This window comes from Pyxicephalus adspersus, chromosome 4 (assembly GCF_032062135.1).
Source record: "Pyxicephalus adspersus chromosome 4, UCB_Pads_2.0, whole genome shotgun sequence".
Taxonomy (NCBI): Eukaryota; Metazoa; Chordata; class Amphibia; order Anura; family Pyxicephalidae; genus Pyxicephalus; species Pyxicephalus adspersus.
In genome coordinates this window covers 32,275,058-32,287,076 of record NC_092861.1, presented here as the reverse complement: position 1 = coordinate 32,287,076, position 12,019 = coordinate 32,275,058, and the positions used below count along the sequence as shown (strand labels likewise).

Genomic DNA, 12,019 nt, shown 5'->3' with positions numbered 1-12,019 from the left:
TCCATATATTGAATCTTTTCCATTTCCACCAGCCACTCTCTCATAGTAGGTGCCTGGGGTTGTTTCCATTTGCGAGGTATAATTGTTCTGGCCGCTGTGAGAAAGTGACGGAGCACATCCCTCCTGCACTCCTTAAAGGACCCAGGGAGAATGGACAACAAGGCCATTTGAGGGGTGAGCTTTAAAGTAGAGCCTGTCACATTATTATAAATATCTGATATTTGATCCCATAACCCGCGGATGCCAGGGCAATCCCACCAAATATGTAACAAAGTACCCCGGTGAGAGTCACATCTCCAGCATTTGTCAGAAATTGAGGGAGAAATCCGATGGACGTCTGTGGGACATACATACCACCTGGACATAATTTTATAATTGGTTTCTTGGGCCTTACATGGGAGAGCCATTTTATGCGTTAACACAAACGCCTTTTCCCACTCCAGAGGTGAAATAGTTACTCCCAACTCTTTCTCCCAATAGTTCATAAAGGTGGGAGCCCTGGTAGCAGGTAACCCAATTAATATGCCATACACTTGAGAGATAACATGAGTCGGCCTACTTTCAGTTCGTAGTAATAATTCAAATGCTGTTAGGTTCCTCTGCATTGGATAAGAGGCTAAAAACTGAGCTACAAAAGAGGATAATTGGCGATATGAAAACCAAGCGTTCGGCATCCGCTGCACCCCGGCGTCCAAGGAGGAGAGGGGTGGAACCCTCCCATTCTGTAGTATATTACAAATCTGTCTATGTTCCTCAGCTGTCCAGGATAAGAATGTGTCTACATGCATTGCGGGATCAAATGAGGGGTTATCAAACAGGGGGGTCATCGGTCCTATTTTAGAGGACACATGGCCCCCCCTAACTAAAACGTCCCACTCCCTTAAAAGATCAAGAGTAACCTTTGGAAAAAGACGGAGTGTAGGAAGCCTAGATCTGTCTATCCACAACAAGGAACGGAGGTCAACAGGGGATAGAATATTCTCCAACCCTACCCAGCTCTTCCGGTCCCTATTATGGAACCAGTCTACCACCCTGGTTAACAAGGCCGCTCTGTAATAGCATCTGATATCCGGGACTCCTGCCCCGCCTAATGCTTTAGGTCTAGTAAGATATCTAAGAGCTATTCTGGGGCGTTTCGAGGTCCACAAGAATTTTCTGCACAACTGCTGTATTTTACTTAGAAAGGCCTGTGATAGATGGATCGGGATAGTCTGGAAGACATAGAGTAGTTTAGGTAAAATGTCCATTTTGAGGGTATTAATCCTAGCGAACCAGGATAGGGGCAAAAGATTATATCTCCCCAACTCCACTTTTATTTTATCTAGCACAGGATCGTAATTATAGCTAAATAATTTATCTGGATCAGCCGTTATAAAGACCCCTAAGTATTTGAGTTTTTCGGTACAAACCCTAAATCGTGTATGAGTCCTAATGTATTGGACCTGGGGAGGAGAGAGTGATATATTTAGTATCTCAGATTTATCGAAATTTACTTTAAAGTTACTCAACATCCCAAATTTTTCAAACTCCTCCAAGATCGCTGGCATAGAAGTTTGTGGGGAGGATATGTACATCAGGAGATCATCAGCAAATAAGGATATCTTATAGTGGTGCTGACCAACCTTTATCCCTTGTATATTCTCATTTGCTCTTAGAGCCACCGCCAAATGTTCCATTACTATAGCATATAGAAGGGGAGACAATGGGCAGCCTTGTCTAGTGCCGTTAACTATAGGAAACGGCTCCGACAGGCCCCCATTAACCCTCACCCGGGCTGTAGGAGCGGAGTATAACGCGGCTATTCTACCCATCATCAAGGGGCCTAGTCCTATCTGGCGCAACGCCTGGTACATAAATTCCCAATTCACTCTGTCAAAGGCTTTCTCTGCATCCACTGACAATAAACATGTCGGGATTTTAAATAGTTTGGCGGCATGGGTAATTAATAAAGTTTTGAGTGTATTGTCTCTGGCCTCCCGACCATGGATAAAGCCCACTTGATCCATATGGATCAGATCCGGTAGATATAAAGACAATCGGTTAGCAATTAATTTAGAGAAAAGTTTGGCGTCCACATTAATTAAAGAAATTGGTCTATAATTTGAACACAGTGAATGATCTTTGCCTGGCTTAGGGCTTTATGCTGGTTATATAAAAGTTGAGAGCGTTTATTGGGGCCATTAAGGCCCTTGGCATTAAGGGTACGGATTGTCAAGCTTTGCGAGGTAGAAGAGTGGGTAGTGGACATGTTGGCAACTAGAAGTACTTCACAGGTTTATAACTGGAGAATCTAGCAGATAACAGTATAGACAGTGTACCACTCACTAGTTAATACTCTTGGGCGTGTAAAACTATTCAGGTAGGCCAGTCGGAATGGGAAATAGAAATAAATATAACTAAGGGGGGGGGGAAGGTAACAGTCAGCTGGGGTGGGCCTACTCCCAGGTGACTAGGGGACAATCTAAATTAGACGGTGGCACCGTAAATGCCGCCTAACCCGGCGGTTCTCCTATGTGGGGGAATGTGGCTGGTCAATAGGAGAACAACCAAGAACTTTCAGATCCGCTTCCACTCGGAAGAGAAGCCAAAGTTATACTAAACCCGTAGGGCTCCACGCCTAACTAGAACAATTCTATCAAATCTTAAAGTGTAGTGACATCTTAGATGTCAAATAAAATCAAATAAATCAAGCCCACATTTCTAGACCAAAAGTCAAAATAGCAGCAAAAAAAAAACTGGTAACCCGTCTCAGATAAGGATTATAAGAAAACTCCATACATTACCAATAGGTGAACCCGCCTGTAGGCCTTCGTGAGGATAACAATTTATAAAAGAGACAATAAAAACAATCAAAAGGAAAATAATAGAGGCCAACTCAAGTACAAGGCGGGAAAAAAAAAAGAAAAAGACATGTCCACTTGGGGGGTCCACCATTCGGGTAGGCGAGGCACTTGGAAGGAGAGTTCATCACTGTATAGCTGAGACCCTCTCAAACTTGCTGCAGGGCTTGCATCCAAACAGTAGTTGAAGCATAGAGGTCATCAGACATGTGAAGTTGACATGAGGTTAGAAGAATCAGTTCCTGATCCAGGACCTTGCTGCCTGCCAGGCGAAGAAGAGGTAGATGGCGCTGTTGGGCGTTGATCTGGACGATTAAAAAACCCAAAAGGCAAAGACAGTGGTACTTCGGGCCACGCTGGTATTTGTACTTCAGGGAGCTGAAGGTTCCGTAAAAACTGTGGTAGATCTTCTGGGCCTCTGAGGAAATAATTCCTGCCACCCAATCTAGCAATAAGGTGGAATGGGTACCCCCAGCGGTATGGGATATTTCGATCACGGAGCACATCCAGCAAGGGTCTGAGGGCTCTTCGGAGGTCAAGGGTATGTTTGGATAGATCCGGCATCAGTTGTATTTGAGCCCCAGCATATTCAATATTGTTGGCAGCCCTGGCTTTTCATATAATATCCTCTTTGGTTCTATAAAAATGAACCCGACATATTACATCTCGTGGACGTTGCGTATCTCTTCCCTTCTTCCCTCTCTTCCCTAAGTGGGCTTACCAATCCCATTCATCCTCCTCTGGTCCTGGGGAAAATAAGGCCTTAGAAGTTTCCCCCATAGGGGATACTAGGCTGGGAGGCAGTGAAATGTGGTCTGGGGATCCAGTCATCCTACCTGGTGAGCGTGTCCCCATGTCCAGGTCTTGCTCTCTGACCTGTTCAGGTGAATGTCCAGGGGATGTGTTGCTGATCCGGACCGCATCCGTCCGCGATCCGGGTCCGTCTGCTAATTGAGGCCGCGGCTTTGCGGCCTGTGTGCTCGCGGCCCTGAGGCTTGCAGAGAACAAGCCCGGGATGCTGCTGGATCCGGGGGTTTCCCCACCGGGTCGACTCCTCTGCCCCCCCTTCGTCTTAGGGCCCATCGGGTGTGCAGTACAGGCACTGGTGTGCTGCTGAAGCGGCTTCTCACTCTCGTGGAGCGCGGAGCAGTGTGATTCTGCTGCCTACTCCGCCATCGGCCGGCCACGCCCCCATCATCTGTCATTTTTAACTTTACTGCTGGAGTTGTTGCCATTTGAGATTTCGTTATCGCTTCTATCATGCTGTCCTTGCACCAACATTAATCCCTTCCTTCAATCAACATGCACCTTTTTCTCCTGATGGATTGTCACCATGTGTTTTTTATGCCGAGTTCCTTTATTCTTTCTTCATAACCCCTTTCCTTTTCTCATGTTGTCCTTTTTCATATGTTTTGTGCCATATACCTAAAAGCTGCTCTTTTTTAGTAACATTTTGAACTAGTCCTTTCTTCCAAACTTTGTTTTTCTCCAAATGTCTACTGCAGCCTTAGCATTTACATTGATTCCAGATATTGAGAATATTATGTGCCCACATGTAAAAGGATGTCTGTTTTGTAGTTCCAATAGACACATTTGGCCTGATGTATTAATGTTCTCCAAGGCTGGGGAAGATACACTTTTATCAGTGAAGCTGGGTGATCCAGCAAACCTGGAATAGATTAGGCCCATGATTCAAAATATTTGATAACAAAAAACAAATAACTTTGTATTACTTTTGTGTATGTTCTCCAGACTTGGAGAGTGTACATAAATCCAGTAGTGTACAGAGCATACTGAGATTATGGATCTGTTTCTGAGTGTTGGATTAGGAATAGTTGTGTGGCCTTAGAAATCTTGGCTACTGACCCATTGCCTAGATTTGAAGGGGTTTAATTATCACTTGATGATTTCACTCTGATTTCACTGAGCAGCTCATAATTTGATTCTTAGTGATCCGTAAAGCCTTGTTCATTATGACACATTTGTTATTATCACGACATTATGTTTCCAAACATTACAAGACACAGGTGCCCTCTCACAAATTCATTTTCTTTGATGCTTTACTGAAAGACAATTTACCAATGATAACTGGCCACTATGTTATTCAACGTTCTATATACACATAAGAAAGAAACCTTATTCTGTACATTGGCAATGGTGTGATGACTGTAGCATTGGTCTAATAAAATACTTCTTCATACTTTAAAGGTGTTATGTTAACAAACGTTGTTTCTCCAACCCATGATTGAGTCAAAGTGGCCCTATCATAAAAATAATGAACCACACCTGCATAAATTCACTGCCTATATAAATGGGTAATTATTACAGAAGCAGAACATTTAGATCACGCTGGTATCAATATCATCGGAACGGGAGGGGGTGGCTGTGTTCTTTAAAATCCATGAGAAATTAAGTAGGCAGGGCTGACATTATGTGGGTAAAAAACATGTTATATTAAAAAGGAAGGTAGAAGCACACCCTATTTTCGGTGCAGTACAGTTATTTTCATGTGATTACTATTTGAATACATCAGCCCAAAATCTAAATTGGTACTATAAAATGACTACATGAAAGCAACAAAAAAACAGAAACATAATGTATTGGCATGCTCCTCATCATATAGCAATATTTATTAACATATCAGAGCAAACAGTCTTATTATTCTTTTATACCATCTTCAAACTAATTTTTTTCAAAACAAAATGCATCAAAGTCCTAAATTAGATGTTTTATTAAGCCGTAAATACAATTTACACATCTAGATTAAATAAACGCCAATAAGACGTATTGTAGTTAAGGAGGCCTGGCAAAGCCATTTCCCCCATGAGCACTTACAGGGTTCCGGCAGAAGATTCTTTACTCGTATTGCCAAACAGAGGCTGCAGCTGCTTGAATTTACTATTCCTGTATCATATTTTGGCTCCTATCCCTGAAACAGATACAACCTCTCTGCACATCAGGATATATCTTGACATATTCTGTCTGCTTTTATGACTTTAAACCTTGTGTTCTTCATTCCATTAGACAGGCACAGTCACTATATTATAGTACTGGATTAAAATATCCTTTACAATCCCAGTGGGTTTGTAAAAAGTAAATTTAAAACAATAGGAAGTATAAAGTTGAGGTGATGCTCATAGCTGCCAGTAAGAAGATAGCAAATTTTTGTGTTAGTGACATCCTACAGCTGTGGAAGTGAATGCACTGCAACCTAAATTGTCAATGGAACAGGTAAAGGTATAATGGCATTGGCTTCACCTGCTAATGCTTGCCCAATTTGTGTCCAACCTTGTGAAAATTAGCAATCTGCATGTTTGTGGGCTGCTGATAGTCCCTGTGAGCTGATAATCTCTAGAAATTTTTTTTCATGTTTCCCCAAATCCGTTGATTATGTGTTGATTATGAAAATACAACAAATCTGTTGTATTCATCCAGTTTATTTCTGGATAATGGATATTTATAAATATAGGACTAGTTTTAAACAGTATATTCTTCTTGTCCCAATCGAATATTTCGAAACATAATATAATCGAAACATTTTTTAGAATTAGAAAAAAAGAAACTTTACACCAGTAGATGGAGCTGTGTCTTCAGGAAATGTGTGTAACAAACTCTTGTCCTTTGGCGTTGCACACTTCACATGAGGACACAGCACCTACTACTAGTGGCCATCACACTGGTGGCCGTGCACAAAAGGTTAAACTAAAAATACTTAACGTGTAAAAAGGGAAAAAAAGATATACAGACTGAGCCTGTGTTTTTTTGTTTTCTCCTCTTTTTAAGTAAATAGTTTAATCATATTTATTCATGTTTTATTTGCATTTCTATTGATTACTGTTTTGATTGTTAGCAGTGAGGGCTGCATTTTGTGCCCTAGGTTTGTACTCAAGTCAAAGCTGTTTCCTTATTCTCAGGTAAAGTGTCTTGGTTTATATTTGGATTGACTTATATTCAAGTATATACAGTGACCTGTTTTGGGAAAACAGGATAAATACATTTTCTACAGTTATGCTCTGAATAATCCTCCCACCACCAAGTTTTATACTTTCTTGTCTAAGCTCTTGTAAGAATATCCCTGAGCAGCTAGATGCATAACTGCCATTGCAATCTTGCTGGTCGGTCCCATTCTTTTTTTGCTCATTCATTCCTAATGAGAGACAATCTAGTACAGTGGTCGCCAGCCAGTGGTCAATGGAAAATTTTGGTGGTCCGCGCCTTTGGTCAGTGTGCCCCCCCAGTGGGGTCAGGGGAAGGACCCTGCTGGAGGGGCGCACCGGCCAGAGCCGCGGACCATGTCCCCCGTAGGGATCCCAGGATTAGGGCAAGGCGCGGGATGTGTCTCTGGACACAAGCCCCCCCCCCACTCTCCTATTGCAGGTTTTATGATGTCATTATGGGTGAAGTTTCTCCCCCTTTGAGTGACACACGGATTCCCGCACATGTGCAGTCCGGAGCCCGTAGGTTTAGTGGTCCGTAGGTCCGAAAAGGTTGGCGACCACTGATCTAGTAGACATTCTATATGCAAGAAGTGAGGAAGCAGCAGAGAATTTGCAGCTGCAGTTATGTTCTGCACAGCATTTGCATCTCAAGAAGGAAAAGTGAAGTAATGACAGCCTGCATGTTCTTTTCATAAATGGTTTATTTTAGTAATTAATGCTTTTGGTAATCAACTAACTTGGCTGTAAAATGCACCAATACTCCCACAATAGTTTTTCTGTTGAAGTAGTGTCATAAATAAATATTGCTGCTCCATCACCCTGCTTAATTAGGCTGGTAAAGTAAAAGCTTACCCCTTTTCATCATGTGGATATTACTTGGATCGGCTGTGTGCCATTTCTTCCTAATGGCCCTGCTTGGAGCTAAGCAGCACCTTTCACAACAATAAAGTTAGCGGGCTGGTATATGCCCCAAAGCTCCAATGATTATAATGGGTTGCCTAGAAATCTGTTCTGACGTACAGAACTATGGGCTTTCCAAGAATAGTTATTGAAGCCGAAGGGCGTATACCCAACCAGCTCCATTGTTGTGGAAGACATTGGTTGACTGTGAGCAGGGCTGAGAGGAAAGAAATCTGTAAAATGACCTGCAGTTTGTTTGCCTTTTTTATGAGCACATGAAGAGAAGGTTGAGGGGGAGCATTTTGAGCTGCAGTGAAACATTATATCTGGTTCACTTTAAGCATTAATAAGACTTGTTCCACCAATAAAAACATGCAATTTGTAAGAGTTACTGATTCTCTGTATATATTGCGTGCTGATAGCTGAAATAGATTTATTATGCATACACATTTCCTGCATTCCCAGCTTCTGAAAAGCCCCGAATCTTAACCACAAGAAAATACTAGAAAAATTAAAGTTGTTTTTTTTTCACCCAATCTTTTTCACCCCAAGCACAACTGATTATTCATTATATTTTGCTCAAATCACAAGGCAAATATTATTTAGGTATAAAAGGCATGTATCTTCTTGATGCAATTCTTCTAAATCTTGTGCTGAATCAATGTTATGTGAAACTCTACCTCTGGAGCTGCCTATGTTAAGACCAGTTACTGCTCTCTCTATGTGTGCAGGATGTGGGGTCTTGCATCCGCCCTCCTCCTGTAAGTTTTTGCAGAAAGCCTTAGAACCTCCCACAGCTCTTCTATTTACACTGTGCAGTAATACAATAACCACCAGAAGATAATAACTGGGTTTGCATATGCATTTGGTACACATAGTGGATTGATTTTTTTTGTGTCTATTGAGAAACACATTTAAAATAATGTTTTTGCATTTGATATTTAGGACATCTTTAGGATAAAAAGCCATACAGGTCATATGTTTCTTGATTGTAATATTAGTTCCCACTTCTATGGCCTGTGGTTCTTCTTTTTTTTCATACTGAATTCCTCTAGTATGATACCTCTTCGTCAATCATCTCAAAATACTTATATCCGGCACAGCTGGAACAGAAGGCCAGATAACATGAGCAAGATATTGCTATACCAGCGAGTCAGAAGGGACCGGCAATACCCCAGTCTAATTATTTCACTATAGGATTTCAGGATTGATGTAAGATTGTATCGTAAACTGTGCATCACCTCATTATGGATATTTGCAAATAATTTGATTATTTCTGGCTGTATCCTAAAACAGGTGGTGATCAAGTGAATATTATATATCTCCCTTGGGTCTGGTTTACAAATACTACACTAAAGTCAGCACAATAATGACATTCCGGAGAGACCAAGCAGCGTGAGAACAAAGTCCCCAAATCCAGTAATAATATCACATATGAGCAGAGGAAAGCTAAACACCATGCTTATCACAGGGAGGCAAATCCTTAGGATGCAGTGGAATGTTTTCCTTTGATACATACGATTAAATGCTTTCACACTGACAAGTACAGCAATTTCCAAGTTAAATAATCTCACTTACTGCATAAGCAGTCTACAAATGGATTTGGTTAACTGCTTTGCATGGTTGTATTTTTTGCACATATTCCAGCATATATATTTTGGATAAATACATCATACCTGAGTATTTTCAGTGCTAAGCACATTTTTCTAAAGATAAAGTTCAGCCGAAGATGAAGTTAAAAAAAGTTGCTGCTAAGTTAGAGCTCTTGGGGTTTTTGTATATCTAAATGTGTTATGTAAGTCCTGATGCCTAACTATTCAGGAGCAAGGAGAGACAATTGCTCCCATTGGAAGACGTAAACCAGGGTTCATTTGGCCTCTGGATCATTCTAGGTATTTTTTATTAAACAGGATTTATATAGAGCCAACATATTACACAGCGCTGTACATTAAATAGCGGTTGCAAATGACAGACAGTGATACAGGAGGAGAATGTTCTGGCCAAGGACATTTCCTCCTAAATTTAATTCAAATTTTCTATGATGAAAACCTAACACACAGCTATGCTGTGTGCGTGGTAATGAAGGGGATTCATGCGTTCTTTTGTTTGTGAAAATTTAGGTTTGAGCTAATGAGCTTTGTATACATCAGGTCTTTTACCAGAGAAGGTGTATATAAAAAACATGAAAAGAAGACCACATGACCAGTATTGGAAATTCCACTGCTCTCTGCCTCTTTGTGCTTCCCAATCTTCAGGTTCTTCTTCATACAATTGAAGTGTGGCTAAGTACACCTGTGAAAGGTGCTCATTCTGACAGGTCCAGCTGCCTATTTTAAGGGTATCTTTAGTGCCAGCATAGTTGGCTCAGTGGCTAACACTCTTGAATTTGCAGCACTAGGGTCCCAGATTTGAATCTCTGCCAGGACACTATATGTATAAGTTTTCCCCCCACTTTCCAAAAAACATACACTTCCGTGAATTGTCTTCCCCTAAATTGGTCTTAGATTTTGTAAGTGACATTTGATGATGGTAGGGTTAGTTTTGAGCCTCTTTGAGGCACAGATAGTGGCATGATTATGGACTTTGTCAGCACTATATGAATACAAGGTAATACTTTGTTTTCCTCCAGTAGAGTGAATTAGCTTGTGGTGAGCTTCATAATGTGTTCTAGATTGACCATAGTTGATGACTTTACTTATGCTGACATTTCCTGAACTCCACCTATGTTAACTGCTTTGGTTTCTATTCTTTTTCCACATCTGGTCTATGCCCTGGATTTGACATTCAGCTCTAGCTACTCCTGCTAATAACCACTGGCTACAAAAGGTTTCTGTATCTCTCTCATTGAGATACAATTTGAAAATGGACCCTTGGCAAAACACTAACCATGAAACATACATCTAAGTACAATAAGGTCATCCGAGAGGTATGAAGAAAACAAACTAAACAAAAGTTCTTGTTTGGTCTTACCCAGTTTAGCTAGCCAAGGACTTAAGTTATCTAAATACTTACATTTCATAGCATCCCAGCATTCTCATTTGTAATGTTAACAAAGGGCAGGTGTTCTCAGAGTGAAGAGTAGGATGAACTGAGCTGCTGTCAGAACAATTTGAACCTGTAAGGATGAATTGATCCAAAGTGTTTGCAGCTACAGAGGTCAGTGATGGCTTCTTTGAAAGCAAATTTACTACTTGTTAAGATGTGTAAATACTTAAATGTTTATAGTCTGGGCACAGTTTTACTTCAAAACCTACCCACTAGACTAATTCATTCCACTCCAATGGTCATGTATTAGCATGATAAGTATTATCTTTGTGTAACTTGTTGAAGTTCAGTGTTGTTGTTATTTCCATATCATATAATATCATACCAGTATTCCTAATATAAAAAGTAATTAGATAACTCTTACTTTTTATTTATCCATTAACATCAGAGTTGATTTAGCCTAATTTCTGCTGACTCAGCAATCACCTGCTGTTCTGCAGGTTTGCTGAATTATTTTCTTGGCATAAAAATTGCAGCACTGCACCACTTTATTAGTTCCTTTTCATCTGCTGGACAGGAATAATAATTTTAAGCTAAAACATTCATATATACATGCTGTTTACACATTAATTCTTTTTTATTTCAGGTATATTTAAGAATGTTTCCTTGCTCTGTATTCTCTACCTTGGCCATGTTCCCGCAAACATCTTGCAATAATTATGGATTTCGAAACCTCATCCCTACAACAATGAGCTCTTCTGAGGGCTGTCAGCAGTTTCTCACTTACACAGGGAAATTCTTGGCAGTTCTGCCATAAAATGCTCTCTGCTGGATGAAATCAGAACCTAGTTACAAGTTCCTATAACCAAACTTTCTATCACCCTCTGAGAGACAACATCTGCTCATACAGACACTGGAGAACCACAGCGCTGGTTAAAAGGCGAACGTGGCCAAAGAAAGGTGACTGACCATTCATTATGAGCATGCTTTTCAGTGCTGCCAAAACACACACTGATGATGACACCACTAAAGAAACATTAATTAGAAGATTATCCTTGTCTCCAGTGAGATATCTTCTTCCACCTCATACAAGCCTTCCTATTTCATCATACAGGGAAAAAACCTGATTCTAGTGTCTGGATTCATATTTGAAAGAATGATGTATATTGCTAGGGACTTTTTGATCACCTTGATGGAGATTTTGGTTAACTGTAGAAAACAGGAGATTTTTAACAGGCAAGAAGGGTTTAGCATCTGGACATTTGATTAATTTATACTTTCTAGACCCACTACTGCCATAAGGTGTAAAAATGTGAATGTTTGTTGGTTTTTTATACATGTTCTTGTAAAAAAAAA

At 40.6% G+C, this 12,019-nt stretch overlaps 1 protein-coding gene across 2 annotated transcripts in view; it reads right to left on the bottom strand.

Annotated features, from left to right (window-relative positions):
* Positions 1 to 12,019, bottom strand: part of LOC140328275 (glypican-5-like) — a 137,275-nt gene that overhangs the window by 102,378 nt on the left and 22,878 nt on the right. The gene's annotated exons all lie outside the window — the stretch shown is intronic.